The 16,793-nt window shown below is 41.5% G+C and overlaps 1 long non-coding RNA gene across 2 annotated transcripts in view; it reads left to right on the top strand.

The window, feature by feature from the left end:
* Window positions 1-16,793, top strand: part of LOC306817932 — a 140,173-nt gene that overhangs the window by 105,394 nt on the left and 17,986 nt on the right. Inside the window, exon 5 of one of the 2 annotated variants that reach the window (XR_013778101.1) lies at window positions 6,227-6,482. The exons of the other annotated variant lie outside the window; for it this stretch is intronic. This is a non-coding gene — a long non-coding RNA (uncharacterized lncRNA). Of the gene's footprint in view, window positions 1-6,226; window positions 6,483-16,793 lie in introns of those variants that run through there. 2 annotated transcript variants of the gene reach the window in all.

Raw genomic sequence — 16,793 nt, forward strand, 5'->3', positions numbered from 1 at the left:
CACAAATAGAAAACCAATTTACAGTTTTTCTGCTGACAATTCATACAAATTAGCACTGTCACTGTTAGATTAAAAAAATCTACCCATCACTAATTCTTTACCTTCCACTTTTTATTTTTTTAGTGGTAACATAATGTAATGTCATGTAACAATCTAATTTAAGCTTGAAGTGTTCAAGTAATGTGCTGTATTATGAAGTGAGATTTTTCAACTATTCCAGTCTTTGCCTCGCTCAGAAACAGAAAAAAAGTTTATTTTTGTCATTTCAGTTTATATTTTCGAGGCTGGTTAGAATTTCTATGCAGCCACGTCCTCAAAAGCTGTTTCGGCTGCAACTAAACCTTGACTGAGAGGCAAGGTTATCGATATATGGGTTTAAAATTATATGTGCGTTTATATGGAGCGAATCACAAGAGTCATTAAGGTTTCTGCTAGAAGTGTGAGTTTCATTTTAAAAGATGTTGAAGTCTCAGGATTTTGTGGCTTCTAAGTAAATTTGTGTGGTTTGTGTGGTCTCCTGCTTAAGTTGCTTCAACTGAAAATACCCCATTTCCTGATACAGGTGTTTCACAATAAAAGCATGTCAATGCCATTTATACCTAGAACTATTATAGTGAAGAACTTAGAAATAGAATGTGTTTATCATCGAACTCAGCATTAGTGGGAGTGCCATTAGCTGTCATTTATTAATAACGCTCTAAGTAGTAGCAAATGCTCCATTGACCAGGAGAAACGCTTCAGCTTGCTTCTCAACTTGGAGTTAAGACGGTGACAAATCATTTTAAACACACAGCAGGTAGACCAGCTGCAGTGGAGATGCTAAGTGCCCTGGTGTAAATTTTGGACAGAAATGGAGGCAATGGTTGGTGTTCTGATTTTAATGTACTATATGTCCCTCAAACATTTAACATTACATCCAGCCTCAGAAGCCACCCTCACAGTTTCTTGTGCATTTTCGGGGTTTAATAGGATTCTAAGGGGTTAAGGGTTAAAAAATGTTCTGTTTCGTTCTCCAGTAAAGTGGAATTTTGATTGAGTTATGATGCTGCGAAACCTTTGCGTATCTTCTTCCTTCTCTCTGTCAAATTGAATTACATTTTTTACACATACTGGGGGAGATAATGTGCATGCTGTACAATTACCTCAGGCACTGCTGATGTCAACTAATTTATGCTAGTAAGTTCTATAATATCACAATATATCCTGTCCTTCTTAGAGTGTCGCTAAATTTAAACAAGGCCTATTGGGGTTCTCATAACTTTTCAATACAAAGCACAAACTATCATCATGGTTTTGTCTTGCTTAAACTGAAAGCCTCAGACGACCCCAGTTCTTGTTTTCACAATCGCTTATGCAATACAAATTATGCACATCTGACCAGTAACACGTGAACATGAGAAGAATTGGTATCAAATTTCTTCAATAAAGCCTTTCATTAACACACAGACAGGCTTTTCTTTGCTGTTAATTAGGTTTGTATTTTTCAGTCTGTGTCTTCTGGGGTGAACAGTTTGCATGGAAGAATAATAAGGGATGTGACTGTCACAGGAACCCATCTGACGTTGTCACTCATTGGTACACAATGTAACACACGCAAGACTTAACACAGGCGTGGGCACACATGCCTGAGGGCCGGGTTGCAGGCTCTCTTCATTTTTGTTCTCCCCCCTGTGAAGTTTTAAGTGCGTTAGAAATCTTGTGTTTCAGCCATCAAAGCAGAGCTTAACCGTTAATGGCTTTACGGCTTGTTAGTTAGTTTTAGCCTGCACAGGAGGAGGGTGTGTGTGTGTGTGTGTGTGTGTGTGTGTGTTTGTGCATGTCTGTAAAAGGAGTAGTATTCGGACCAAATCACAAAACGGACACTGCTTCTGAGGTTTTCGCTGGGATTTGTTCACGCTCAAACATGCCTGAAAATGCACATTCATATGTCCATACAACACTTTTTGGTGCAGATATACATTTACACAAACGCACTCCAATAGTGAAGCAGCGTGTCGATACGCATCTCTCTTTCTGTCTGTCTCTCTCTCTCTCTCTCTCTGGGAGTCCGGCGAGGCCTGGCCTAATTGAGCTGGCCTCAGGAAGCCCATCATTAGCCCTGCTGCTCCGGTCACACATGGCCACCAGATGTGAGTCCAGCCACAATGGAGCGCCGAGTGCCACTCTTTCTCTCTCTCTCTCTCTCCATCTCTCTCTTTCCGTCCGTCTCTCTGTCACTCTCCAAGCCTAATAAACTGCCTTTTGTTTCCACGCCGCCATTGTCCACTAAGTCTACCGCTGCCCATGGTAAGACAAGTCATCGGGGCCTGAATGGGATGCTTTGTACCGACAATAGACAGAAATAGGAGAGGGGGACAGCAGATTGAGAGAGGGAGGAAAAGAGGGATGGAGTAGAAATGAAGGGGGGGAGAGGAAGGGTGCCGAGCGAGGATTTCAATGCCCCCTCTGGAATTTTTATGGCTTGTTTTTGCAGTTTCAGAATTCAGTGTTGTGGGGCCATGAAATATACATTGCACCTCTCCTGCCTTGCCTGTATGTCGTGTCAGGCCTCGACTTAGATTTAAGGTCAAAGTTAGAATTGGGTTAAGGATTTTGGGCTGTTTCTGACATATTTAGTATTTTGTGTAAACTGAAAAAGGGGACAGTCTAAAAAACAACAACACCCATGTGCTATTGTTCACATCTTATTCCAAAGCCTTAAAAATCACTATGCGGCTTTGGCAGCCTTAGTTGTTTGTGAAAGACTTTCAGGGTGATCCATATCACAAAGATCTGCTGTTATTTAGCCTCAACTGCCTTAAAAGGTCAGCCGCTAATTCTGGACTGTAACCCTAATATCCATCTGATCCTGCTGTGCTGTGTTCCGGGTCAGTGTCAGCTCTGTCCTGGTTCTGCCGTCTGCTGGAAATGTTTCTAAAGTAACCTGCTGTTCTTTAGCAACAACATTCATGATGTTGTTTTCGACTAGTCTTTTACCAACATCTTTTTTTTGTTTTAAAGCGGGGAAGAGAGAGAGAGAGAGCGCGCAAGAACCTCGCAGCTCCGCAGGACTACTGAAGAGGTCCGTTCTTTGGGCCGCTCTGGCCGCAGTCAGTATGATACGACTCCACAAGGGCTCGTCCAAGGGACCGTGCGTGCCGTCCGCTCTGTCCCCAGAAGCATGAATCAAGGTTAAAAAAAAACTTCCGTCGACTTCTGAGGAGAGACGAGGCGCAGGAAAATCTTCTGTACAAAACCAAGAGTGCAGAATCACATCAGCAGAGAGAGGGAGCGATAAGGTCCACTGTCTGTACATCCATCTTCTAACAGCTGTTGCTGTTTGTGCAGTGCATTTAAACATTTAGAAATCACACCTCTAGTATCTCTTTTATTTTCTCTGTTTTTGGCATAAATTGACATAAAAGCTTCCCATACTTGTACTAAAATGTATCATTATACCAAGGGCCATATAACTGAAGCTTCTGTTAGCTCACAGCTGTATTTCAGTTGCTCATCAAAAGGTTTAAAGACGTTTCCAAAACAAATCGGACGATAGAGCTAAATGATTCAAACAACCCCACGATACGATGCATATCACGATACAGAAGCCACAATAAATATTGTGACACTAAGTAAAACGTCCTACACAGAGTTCACAACACCAGCTGTTCTGTATCGTTGAGAATAACAGCAGGGGCATTTTAATGATCCTTCAACTTAACACACTTTAATTCAGGTCCTCAGAGATCCTAGAAATACATTACAATATTTTAATCCCATGGTGTCATTGTCAATTGCACTATAGATTAATTGTCTTTCATAGAAGTCATCACGGCTTTGCAGCCATATGGATTCTGTAACATCGACATACATGGATTTGAACGGGACAAATAGATAGTGTATTTTGTTTCAGCACAGCCTTAAGTAGCCTGGCTTTAAACAAAAGGATTGCCACAAAAACTCTCAAACCGACCCAATCAATGAAGAAGACTTGAGCATCAACAGAGGCATCATCAACAGAGGCATCATCAAAAGTGGCGCTCATCCTACAGAAACACAAGAAGCCGTTTATTCAAGGACAGTGAAGGAAAAGATGACAGCAGCGACTGGGACCTTATTCATGTCCATCACGAACGCTGAGTCTTTGGCTTTTAGTAAACTTTGGATATTGACACTTGGTGGTGTATACAAGAAGTATCTGCATTTAGCTCGTTCAGTTGTTTAAATAAGTGTCGTGACTGAACATACAGTCAGCCATGTGTTGCAAGTATCTCTATGCCACTCACACTTTTTAAAGTTGTAACTCATGGATGAAACCAGCTGAAAAAAACTCTGCATACTTACGGCAGAAAACTTAATTCCCAGTCAAGTAGACAAATCTCCAACATGTTATTTTCCGGCTTACACAATCATTGTATTACTATTGTTAAACTGCAGCAGTGCTTCTTTGTGTTTTGTAACTCTAAAAATGTCTCTCTCTCTCTCTCTGTCTCCGTCTTTAGCCACTTAGGGATGGTGTCTGTGTCTATGTGCGTGCCTGCGAGCGAGGGGGTTAAACTGTGGACGCATGGCGATGTGTGATACAATTTGACGGCTGCCCTCATTTGAGACAAATGTAATTATCACGCGTGGCCGAGTTTTTTCTTATTATTGAAAAGTTAAGTCGCTAATCTGTGAAGTTGTTCTTCAGCTGAATTAATTCAATTATCTGGCAGCATGAGTCGATATCAAGGTTTGACGTGTGTGTGTGTGTGTGTGTGTGTGTGTGTGTGTGTGTGTGTGCGTGTGCGCAGTTCTTTAATATGCATATGTGCGCTTTTGTTTTTGTGTTTGCGTGTTTTAAAGCTCTCCTGTTTGTGACACACTGCACTGTACGGGCATGTGCATGAGTTTGTCTATGTATGTGCGTAAGCCTGTGTGTGAAAATGTGAGAATGGAGGCCATGTTTTCCAGCTCCCACTGGATCAAGGCCTTTCATAATCCACTGAGCCGACATAATTCCACCTCACTTACAATGGATTTGTCTCTGCTTTGTCTCCTCATTATTGTTCTCATTCATATGATAAGCTGCTTCATGATTCCATTAGCATTCTCTTTTAGCCAGCACGTCATAGGCAGTAATATCCTAACTTGAGTACTGTGGAAAAACAACTTTTTACTCAATTATAGGACAGTCCAGATGTTGTACTTAAACACAGTGGACTGTACACCGTTCTCACACTGTAGTTACACATGTATGTGTTATGTCTGTATATGTTTAAATTAAAGGTGTCTTTAACAGAGTTGAACCTGCCGAGGGTTGAAGAGCTGATTTAATTTATTATTTGGCAAAATGTTATCGAAGCTTATTGCACTTCTTGCTGGTTCAGGAACTCAATCGTTTATTTTGAATATATGTTACCTCGAGATGTACATCTTCAGATCATCTTCATCATCAGATGTGATAAACAATATGTTTATAAGATCATACATGATACATAAATATACAAACAGTTCAGCAAAAGTTTATGTGCAAAGTGGTTGTCTATTCATAAACCAGGTGCAGTGCAAACAAAGCCATGTGTTAGTCCACTGTGAATGTCTTTTTTATATATCCATTCATTTACAGAGAGAAGTGTGTCCTTGATACTTGTTTGCATTGGTGGACATCTTGAGCACCTCTGCTCCCAGCTGCTGAACAGGTCAGCTCTTTATAAACAGTGTTGCAGTGAAGAGCACACTAATGGAGACCACGACATACCCGAGAGCAGAGTGCTCCGAGACTAAAACAAGACCAAGACAATTCATGATGAAGAGCAAGAACATAAATATCAATGAAAAAATCGTCAACTTGTGTGCGTGTGTCTCACTTAAGACTGGGAAGGTTACAGCAGTAACTGGGGGATAAAAATCGATCGAAGAAAACAGCCTGTCAGTGGTGGTCTTGATCTAAAATCCGGAGTTGCCCAGTCTGACACAGAGACAAGATAAGACTGAGAACTTCAGAAAGATTTGGAGTTCTACGAAACTAGTTAAACACACAGAGACTTTAAACCAATGTTGTCTGATTTAAATAAAGATAAAAGTATATGAGGCATACAGTTTCTCAATGGTAAATATAAACCTCTCCTTTTTAGTACTCACGGTCAGATATTACAGTAAGATTTCACCCAGAGTCATGATTGACACTTTGGCGGTGAACATCTCTTCCTATTTCTTCCTTTACTGTTTTTGTCTTTCCTCCTCCCTCTCTCCCTCTCTCCGTCAGACATGCTAATGCTATTGATCCCTATTGGAAACAAGACAGAACCATCTACAGATAAGAAGACAATGCTTGCAGCAGCCCATAGATTTCTTCCTGGTGTTCTGAGAGGTGTGTTTCAGACTGTATTGGAGTTCACAGGGTTCTCACAATCTGTTGTCTTACAGATTGTATTGACAGTCTGCTCTGGGCTCTGCCTAACAGTCTGTTTTTATCAAAGGGGAAGGCAAATTGTGGTGAATGAGCTGAATACATGTACGGTGTAGATGATTAAAGTTGTGTGTTCATACTTACAGATGGCTCTGCATGCATTGTGTATACATTTCTTTTGGGATTGTCTCTTATTAAGGATATACAGCTTCTTTTTTTTAATTTTAAGAGTGTGTATTTAGAGGGGCGGTGATGTGTCGACAAAGGTTGTGCAATTTATTTATCTCATGTCAGGATCCCAGACAATCCATTTGTAGTGTCAAGGTTGGCAGAGATGGTCACTATGACAACGCTGGCAAACAATCCCTCAAATCTGTCCTCTCTCTGTTTCCTCTCTAAGAGACGAGGAGGCCTTTGGAGACTGAAGAGCAGAGAGGCATCTTTTTTTTTCTGTGTGTGTGTTTTCTTTGCCAGTAGAGTGGTGGATATTGATCAAGAATCGAACCCACATCGCTCCGTACAGAGGCTTGATGCACTCACGACTATAACTTGAAAGAGATGGAAAGTGAAAGAGGGGGGGGAAAAATGGATGACTGGCTTCAGTACTAACAGGGTGGGAGAAAAACCCAAAAAACAAAAGCGAAAGAGACGAAGTGGAGTGGAGGAGTGAAGAGCAAACATGTTTTAGAAGAAAATCAATGAGGGCTTCACACTCTGCAACTTCTGTAAGAGTGAAAGTGCACATAAAAGCACCTTCACATGTAATAACCCTGCCAAATAAACATGTCTGCTTGTGTGCATAGGTCACTTCATGAACACACACCTGCATGATGCGAGCCCAGCCTGCTGAGTTTTGGGTCTGTCGTACAGGAGGGAGAGCAGTTAAGTGAAACATGTTGAGCCCTCTCAGGTAATTACATCTCCATGCTAATGTCTAATTAGACAGCTCCGGGGGGATTCATCTACACTGCATTAATTAATGCAGTCAATCCAGAAGTCTCACACACATAAACACACATGCAATAGCAATACACAGGAGCGCACATTCAAACATCCCACTCCATCGACCCACATTAGACAGCCGGTGTGTATGTCTGAGGGAAATCAATCAGGCCTTCACCTCGCTTCTACCTGTGTGATGAATGTCAGGACTCAAATACCTGGACGGTGAAACATGACCTGAGACCCATGTAAACATCTGGAACTAGTATGTTTTTTTGTGTCAATATATGTCAGTTAATTATTAATAAAGTGGAGACCAAAATATTAGAAGCATGAATTGACCAAAAGTCTTTTAATATGGCTCAGTGGTAAAGTGGATTTGAAACCTGCTAAGGCCATGACCGGTGCCTTGCCCCTCCTCAAAGACGTAGCAGATATTGTGCTGATCTTAGACTCACACACACAAGCTATTCAATACCTTGCACACAGCGACTCAAACACGAACACATGGCAAAACACAGCGAGCTTGCATGTCGACAGCCAATCAGCAGAGGAGAAAAGGGTCAGACTAACAGGAGGAGTAATACACTTCCCTGAACTTGCTCCTCTTGACTTCAAATGCCGACCTGACTATGGTGGATTTACTGTATGTGTGCGCTCCCTTTTCCAAACTTTCTATTTCTCCTCTGAGTGCAATACATGAGAATATGATTTAATATTCCTGTAATTTTATTTGGTTAACAAGTGACACTTGCATATTAAAACCACAGTATGAGTGTGTTATTTTTGACCTGATGGGACAAGTAGCACCTTGCAGGGGATTTTATAAATAAATAATAACAGTGTAGTTAGCGGTTATAAACCTAATGAAAACGCTTTGCAATCACAAATACTCAGGCAGAGGCAGAGAGGAAAACTGGCAGATAAGACTGTGCCATGAATTATTTCTTCAGGAGGACGGACGATTCAGCTAAAGAGAGAAGCAGTAAACTCATCTGTATCTATAATTTTATTTATTAACGAGTTACATTAAAACCTGGGACTAAAGAGAATAACGGCTGTTTGAATATTTGTTACATATATATATTGATACATTTAATACTAAGAAAGCAATTCATTACATTATTATTTTAAAAGAAAATTACATTTCTTCACTTTTTTGCATTTTTCATATAGATAACAAAAACTCTTCCACCATAAATGATTTTCCTTAAAAAAAGGGGGAATACAGGTGATAAAGGTTTTACAGTCAGTGATTTATTACGTAAAAAAAAAAAAAAAAAGAAAAAAAAAGTTCCAAAACCAGAATGGGAGAAAAGAAACAGGACAGGACTATCGAGCTCCTTTTTTGGGCAGGTTGTGATTATTTTACGTGTGTTCCAGTCGCACCGCTTCCACCCTTGAAAAGTTGGTTATGAAGGGTATAAACTGATAAATCATCTGCTCGTATCTGAGTAACAGTTCATCTGAGCAAAGACTAAAAATCAACTTAGATTATTAAAGCTGAGCTCAAGTTTATCTCGATTTGAGACATTCATAAGCTTACATGACTGAAAAAAAGACAACTATTGTTTAATTTCATGACTTCTGTTGAACAACTGTTGGGGTTTTCACATTTTGTTTGAATGATACAGATAAAACAGTAACGAAAAGAAGTCTTTTTTCATATTCACACAATATTATCATACCCCTCCACCATCACACAGAAGAAAAAAAAAACACATTCAAGACTGCATCAATCCATCCATATTCCAATCATGTTTTTTATATGACCTGTATGTCATGTTTTTGATCTTTTTCTGTTTTTTTGAGCAGTGCTTCATGAATGACGGGAACATGCTGTGTTGAAGAGCTGGCGACGCCGCAGCCAATATGTCCTCCTCAGTTTAGATCCCGGTACACGATTTTTTGTTTTTGTTTTACCAGAGAAGTTACTTCAAGCCCCTCCAACACACACACAGCCGTTCCGGACTCCCCTTGGTTGGCCAGGCAAACCAGGTGTTGCAGGGATGGAAGCGAGCAAGGGAAATGTTTCAGATATAACCGATTCTTCTGGGCATAAAAACTCTCGTAGTCAACTGGGGATAGAGACTACAGATTTTGAACTCTAGGTGTCAGAATTACATGTTGTTCCTTATATGGCCCTTGTTCCGTATTCTGATTCAAAACAAATTGTCTGCTTTCCATTAGTTTGCTGCGATATTTATGTAGTTGTCCATTAAAAGACAAGTAAATAATCTTCTTGAAGTGAGACAATCCTTCATGACTTACTTCATCCTTTACACTCAAGCAAATACAGCAAACAAACAAAAAATAAGACCTTTGACACAAAATATATTTGACCTTGGCCAGGCAAGCAGGTCACCAAATTAAGCTTTTTGATACACTATGTCTGGAGCTGGTTTGACAAAGTCTTTATCTTTGACCCTGATTTCACCCGGCGTCACACAGGTCGCTGCTAAGATCCCCTGACGGCACCCTGCACAGTCTGTTTGAAATATGTCAGTACAGTACGTGTGAGTGTGGTTACCCAGAGACCCTGGGGTTTTACAGTCGTCCTGAGATGTAACTGCACTAATTCACTGTCCTACTGTGAACGCCTCCTGTAATTAAGGCCAATATGTCAGACAGGTCTTGCCTTTGTGTTGCTTTATACCTCTTGTTGTTTGTATTTTTTATTTATTTACGACCTTGTTTGTTGACTCAAACACTGTCAGACAGCTGTGAGCGTTTTTTTTTTTTTCATTCCATAGAATCTTTACCAGCTGGTTTGCTGCTCTCCTGTTGGACTCAAAGAAGTATGACCTAGACATAGCACATATTCCACTTAGAGTAAAAGCAGGTTTAATCAAAAATAAGACTGTATTTTTCCTTATAAATCAAAGGTTTATTGATGAATAACTAATGTTAATAATCCTATGTGTCTTTTGAAGTACCTCATTTAAATCGATTCATCTTTAAAGGCGCCCTACGAAGGGGAATGGGTTGTGCAAACGTAACTTATAACACCAACATCATATCCTGGAAATTGTTAAGAAATGAGACTGAGCAAAATCACTTAATTCAGTATATTCATGCATTTATTTGCACAATCTTTGTGGAGTGAATCCATCAACAAAATGCATTTAAAATAAGAGAGCAGCAAGTGAGTGTGTGCTAGACCTACAGGGTACGAGAATCTCCTCCTCAGCTGCAGTGTATCTCCATCAGACCCCAGCATGCTGAAATCTGCTCGCTAATTACAGCCATATAAATCAGCAGTCTTAATTATGCTAATTAGAGTGCTAACTTCCTCTCAGAAGCCTACACAAACAAAGGCAATGGTATCGCATGATGCGGCGTGTTAACGAGCTTGTCAACTTATCTGACGCACGCTAATTACTCCGCAGGACTCCTCTGTGTTTGGGAGGGCGGAAGTAGTGTTCGAGGGGCTGGTTTTAAAGGTTACAACACAACTGCCTGTAACCCCCGGCTCCCTACAGATTAATACCTTTCAATTGGATTACACCGTTTTACTACAACATCAAATTGGAATAATTTAATCACAACATCTGTGAGATATATTGCATTGAGAGGCAGCGTCTCATGCATACATAAATCAAAATAAGCATTTCTTTTTTTTAAACCCTTTTATCAGTAAGTAGCGGTGCAAACAACAACATAATTTGCTTTGAAATGCTACTCCTTTTAGCCATGCGTGATCAGGTACTTCTGAAAGTATGGACGCCATAGCATTCTTCCACTGAAAGTCAAAACGACATAATTGCAATACAGGACATTTGAGCGAAACTAAACCTCACTTTATCCACTCGCTGGGTGACCTTATCAAATCAATCCAACATTTAATGTAAAGCTTCACAAGAAAGTTGAAGTTCTACCTGCAAACTGGAGTCCAGAAACCAGAAAACAATATTGGAGTTGTTTGTGCTTTCACTTAACATAAAGGAAAGAAGCTGTGTACTGAGCCTGCAAGCAGAAAAAAGTGAACCATGTTCATTCAACCAACCAACACGTTGTATTTAGATTCATAGAATAATGGAGGGTTTTCTGAAAGCTCCAATAAACATCACGAATGCTACTTTTAAATTTAGATTTTGATCATTTTTCAGAAGCCAACACTTTCATGCAGAGCTTCACACACTGTTAACAACTCACAAGGCTTCTCCAGTTTCTTCGACTTTTGGTCCTCTGTTTAGCCATCCGTCTGTTTTTTTTTTTCTGCCTGTCTGTTTATTTGTGTCCTAAAAAGTCCGCATGATCTGTCGTGGAATATGTCAGTCTGGCTGTGTCAGATACACTGCTCTAGAGCCACGGAGCGGAAGTCGCTGAAGTTAGAGGCGATGGAAAAAGGACATGAGGAGACAACAGGGAGAAGTCAGAAAATACATAATAAGAGAGCACTGCCATAGATTGAGCCAGCATGATTGACAGTAGATCCGATCAGCTGATAAACTGTTCAGCTGTCGGGTTAAACAATTTAGCCGTTGCATATTTGTGCGAGAGGCTCCATTAGAGCGAGTGTCAACACATCTTTAAGCTTTATTGATAATTAGTCTGATCCCAAAATGCTGCATGTGAATTATCACAACGGCAGACACAATCATACTGTAGAGGCGCTGTGACCCATGCAGTGCTTCTGACCAGACCCGGCGCTGTGGGATGGCAGTTAGGGGCCAGGCCCATCTTGGATACATCACTCTGCAGAAACTTCTTCAGGTCCACTCTTGTTACTTAAAAAAAAACAAAAAAACAATTTAAATGATTGTTTTCATTTCAGTCGTAATCAAAGCATTGTTGTTATTCGGTATTTACAGGTCAAACATGATCTGCTGCGCTACCTTCCTTCGGCCCGAGCTGCATGAGTGTGAGGACAAATGTAAGCAGCTCCACAGCTGATTATGAAATCTGCGACTGACCATTTCATTTGGAAACATGTTTTGAAAGAAAAACAGATTGTGGCAGTGGCTCTCATACACCATGCAACACCAGCTGCAGCGTAAAGCAGGAATAGCTTGAATCTTCCATTTCCCACTGTAACCTGGGTTCAATCTTGTGCAAGGAATTGTTTACACCCTGTTTGAATTATTCTGCATTTTTCCTTAAATTCAACATGTTTCTTCCCTCATTCAGAATGTTTTGTTACGATGCCTGTGATGCATCCTAAATCTTGTTCCTAATGCTTACATTGCTGTAATCCCATGTGGTACGGCTGGATATTGTTGGCATGGACAATTACAAGCACTGATTTCTCAAACCTGATTATTCTGATCTGAACTGGTTGAAACCTTTGAATGCCAAGTTGAACAGACTCTCTATTTTCCTCTCCATCTACAGACACCGTGTGGAGTTATGACCGCGTCTTATCTCTTGTTGCTTAAAATGTTGTTCTGTGCATGACTACCACCTGCTGTCTACCTTAGTGTCCTCCCCCCTCTAATCTCTCTCTTTACGGCTACTTCATGCTCGGTCGTGTTCGATTTCATGAGGTCGGGCTTTTTGTTCTTTGGCAACTTTTTCATGGAATCAAGCAAGGCCAGATAAACACAAGCGTGTTCATCACTGTTATCCACACACTCCCTTCTGTTTCCTTCTGATTTTGACGGCCTCTGTCACGATGATGGAGCCTTTTTCCCAAACCTTTTGTAATTATTTTTACCTCCTGTTACATGTCACATGATTAGCTCCTCTCCTCTTTCCTCTCGTTTTTTCCTCTCCTCCCGTCTCCTTTTTCTCTCTCAAACCGCCTCTGTTCAGTATGCACTGCTGAGAGGGCATCATTATGGAGCCCGTATTTGAGTCATTTTGATTTAAGCAGCCAGACAATGGCCTGTTGATTGAAGCAACCAGAAGGCAGACAATAGGGTTCAATTCCACATAATGCGCCACCATTTTTTCTGAGCTCCCTATTTTCAGAAAAGGGCCCCGGCTCTCCATTGTGCCTCTCCCGGAGGGAAAAAACGGTGCTTGGGGAGGAGGAATATTTTCCCGTGGTATGTCATTATTTTGCAAATTTCTATTATCTCATCATGTTGTCTTCATTGTAATTGCAGCTAATTAGGAGGCTAGTTAGGAGCCTGGGCTTTGAGGCTGGCTCGGCTGCTGAAAGGAGCCCACCGATTATGGCCCCGACAAGAGAGGAAGCAGGAGAAAAGGGGAGATTAATGCTGTTACCCAGGAGACACTGGCTTCCATCTGCGGGGAACAATGCAGTTTTGTTTTCTCTGGGATCCTGCTCAGATCAACAGAATGGGCTAGTTCTGCTTGGCGACAATGCCCAATTCTGTCTTACCGGGGCGAAACCCCCCCCTCCTCTCCTCACCTACCCTGCCGCCCCAGCACCACCACCACCAACCCAAACCCCCCCTTCCCGCCCCAGTAACTTCACCTTCCCTCCCTCCCTTCTCCGTCAAAGTTGCCACCTTTTCCTCCGTTCACTGGGCCCTGACTAGAAAGCTTAGCGCCCTCAGTGAGCCAGCCAGCACCAGTGACTGAGAGCTCTCACACACCCCCAGGATCAGATGAAAGCACCCGCGATGTGTGGATAGAGTTCCCAGGTTGCGGGAGGTCGCGCCCTTGTCACACACTGAGCTGTAAGGTTTTACTCCCCAATCCCTACCGAGCTCCAAAGCAGTTAATGAAATAATATACTCTGTCGCTTTTGCTCTTTCTTCATCCTCTCGTTCCCTCGCTCACCACACCAAACCATCAAGCACCCCCCCCCCCCCCAAACCCTTCCCTCACCAGGCTGAGGCAGGCCCCTTGTCTCAGAGCAGGGGCCCTGGGGCCCCTAGACACCTTCTTTGCAAAGGAAAAGAGGGAACACAATGAGAGAGGGAGCCTAGTTTGGTACAGTACAAACACAGAGCACAAGTAGGCTAGGAGAAATGAAAGGCCTTTGTCTGCCTTTGTCAGAGGGAAAATGACACTGGGAAAGAGGGAAAGCGAGCACTTATGGATAGACAGAGACAAAGAGAAAGAAACATAGCGAGGGAGGAGATAGAAGGCTGGATCACATGACTCTGAGCATTGTGATCCTGAGTGAGAAAGGTTTAGAGCAGAACATCTCTCCATCTGGTCAGAAGCAAAAAAAAAAAAAAAAAAATAGAGGAGAGAGGGAAAAACAGACACTAAGATAGAGAGAGGCTGCAGGACCGACAGAGTGAGGGAGCAAACAGAGAGAATAAGAGAAAGTATTGAGTAAGTGCCAGCGACATCTGCTCCCGTGGGCACAACAATAAAACTCCCTCTAGATCCGCCTCACACCATATATGTTCCCACAATGCACCGGTCTCAAAGGCACAAATAAATATGTGTGCTTGTGTGAATGAAGAATGCTCTTATGTCTATGAAGTCTGCCCACAAATCTGTTTAACACTCACCTACACAATCGAAAATTAGCTCTATGTACATAGAAAGGCCTTATGTCTTGCACCTTTATCTGCGAAGTTGACCATTTTTCTTCAGTCTCCTTATGCTTTCACTTGAATTTTAGTGATACAGGATTTTAAGTGAATGTTTAAATTATTTATTTTTTTACAAACCTATGAACATTGGCATAGAAGATGTAGTTATCAAACTTCACAGGATATAATTCATGTAGTTATATCTTTAAAATTAACGTGTTTATCGAACTTCAGATGAAAACCTCCATGTGCTTTCACTTTATTCAAGTTTTACTCGTCATTCAAATATTCTGTTCCCATACGATCTGCCTCTTTAACGACTATGAGCCCATACAGTAACAAGTGTCACCTGGAACGGTCAAGAAAAAATACCTACTGAGGCATCTTTTTTTTTTTAAACAACTACTGTTGAAGTTGTCTTACACAGTTGTCCCTGTTTGAATGGATGTAATAATTGAAAGAAAACAACAGTTGTGTTTAAGTCGAGAATCAGATGACTTGCCTTGCACTGAGGAGGGTGCTTATAGAAAGAAGATTTAAAATACCAACCTATACCATCTGAAAAGGGTTCAACATAGCTGCATTTGCCCTATAAGACAGCATACAATGACAGAAATCTCAGCCATGTATGCTTTTAGATAGCTTTCCTTTTGTACTCAACAAATGCTTTGTACATATATTTGTCTGTTAAGTGTTTTTCTGGCCAAGGACCTGTTTTCAACTGGCTAAGAGATGACTGAAGAGACAAGGACTTTTTTCTCTTCGATTGGCTTTTGAAAAGTTGGAACGGAATAGTTGGAAAGTTGCATGTACTTGCATTTGAAAAAAGCAGCAAAACTTTAATCAAACAGCTTGAAATCCTAACAGATTCTGAAAGCTCGCAGACAAGGTAATCTGTGTTGTTGAGGGACCGCGCTGTGCCCCGTGCGCCATTTATCTTTGTGGGTAAAAAAAATCTCCCTGTTGCGTTTAATGTGTAGTCAAAGTGGAGAGGGCGAAACGCTACTCTCTAATTTTGTATGTCATCTCTCTCCAAATCACTTCAAAGGTGAGCCTCTTGCCAAAGATTTCCTTCCTTTTTCTTCTCGCCTTTTTCCTTTTCTCTCCTTTCTTTCTTTTCCGCCTTTTCTTGTTCCCCGAGTTGCAGTTGTCACTATTGCTCGATGCCAGGAAAATCGCGGGCATCTAAACAGCAGCACACAATGTCGTAAAAAGGCTCTAGAGTTTTACTTTCAGATGTCACTCCAATAGCACACATCTGCTACGTGCCGTGCATCTGCTCGGCTCTCCCATCTCAGAGAAACGGGAGTGCTGATTGAACTGAAGACAGAAAACATCCTCATTATCGCGGGCAGTGAGCGAGCTGGGCCCCCCAACCCCTTTTAATGCATTCACTCACTTAACTGTGTCCCAGTGTTGAGCATACACACATAAACATGCACATGCAGATACATGCATGTGCACACCATGGTTGAAAAGAGTGAACAGCAGTGTTCACATACAAATAAACAATCAAAGTGTTGTGGTGCCAATCACCCCAGTGTCAGAGACAATAGCATTACATAGCCATTATGTATGTGCTTAGTGAGCGTGGGCTCTCCAGCATTAATTGGTTAGACTGTCACCTTTGGTTCAGAAGGCAAATCTGGCTTTAAGACCAAAACTTGTATAATAAGGAACAGGAAAGTGAAAACTAAATATCAGCAGTGAGCTGGATGTTTGTTTTTCTGTGCAGTGATCTTTTGGTTTTCACTCTCTTGCTTTGTAGTTCCTTTGAAAATGTAGAAATCTGTCCTGGAATGGGGAGGCCGCTGTGGCTCAGTTGGGAGATTTGGTCGTCTCTCAACTGGAAGGTCAGCGGGTTCAATCCCCCAGTTCCTGGAGCCACATGTCCGACGTGTCCTTTGGCAAGACACTTAACCCAAAGTTGCTCCTGCTGCTTCGGTGGCAGCATGCTAATGTGTATGAATGGGATCAGTTAATACTGATGGACATACCTACTGTACATAGCAGCCTCTGCCATCAGTGTGTGAATGGGTAGTAGTCTTTAAGTAGTCAGAAGATTAGAAAAGCACTAT

This window comes from Symphodus melops, assembly GCF_947650265.1.
Source record: "Symphodus melops genome assembly, chromosome: 22".
In the NCBI taxonomy this organism is placed as follows: Eukaryota; Metazoa; Chordata; class Actinopteri; order Labriformes; family Labridae; genus Symphodus; species Symphodus melops.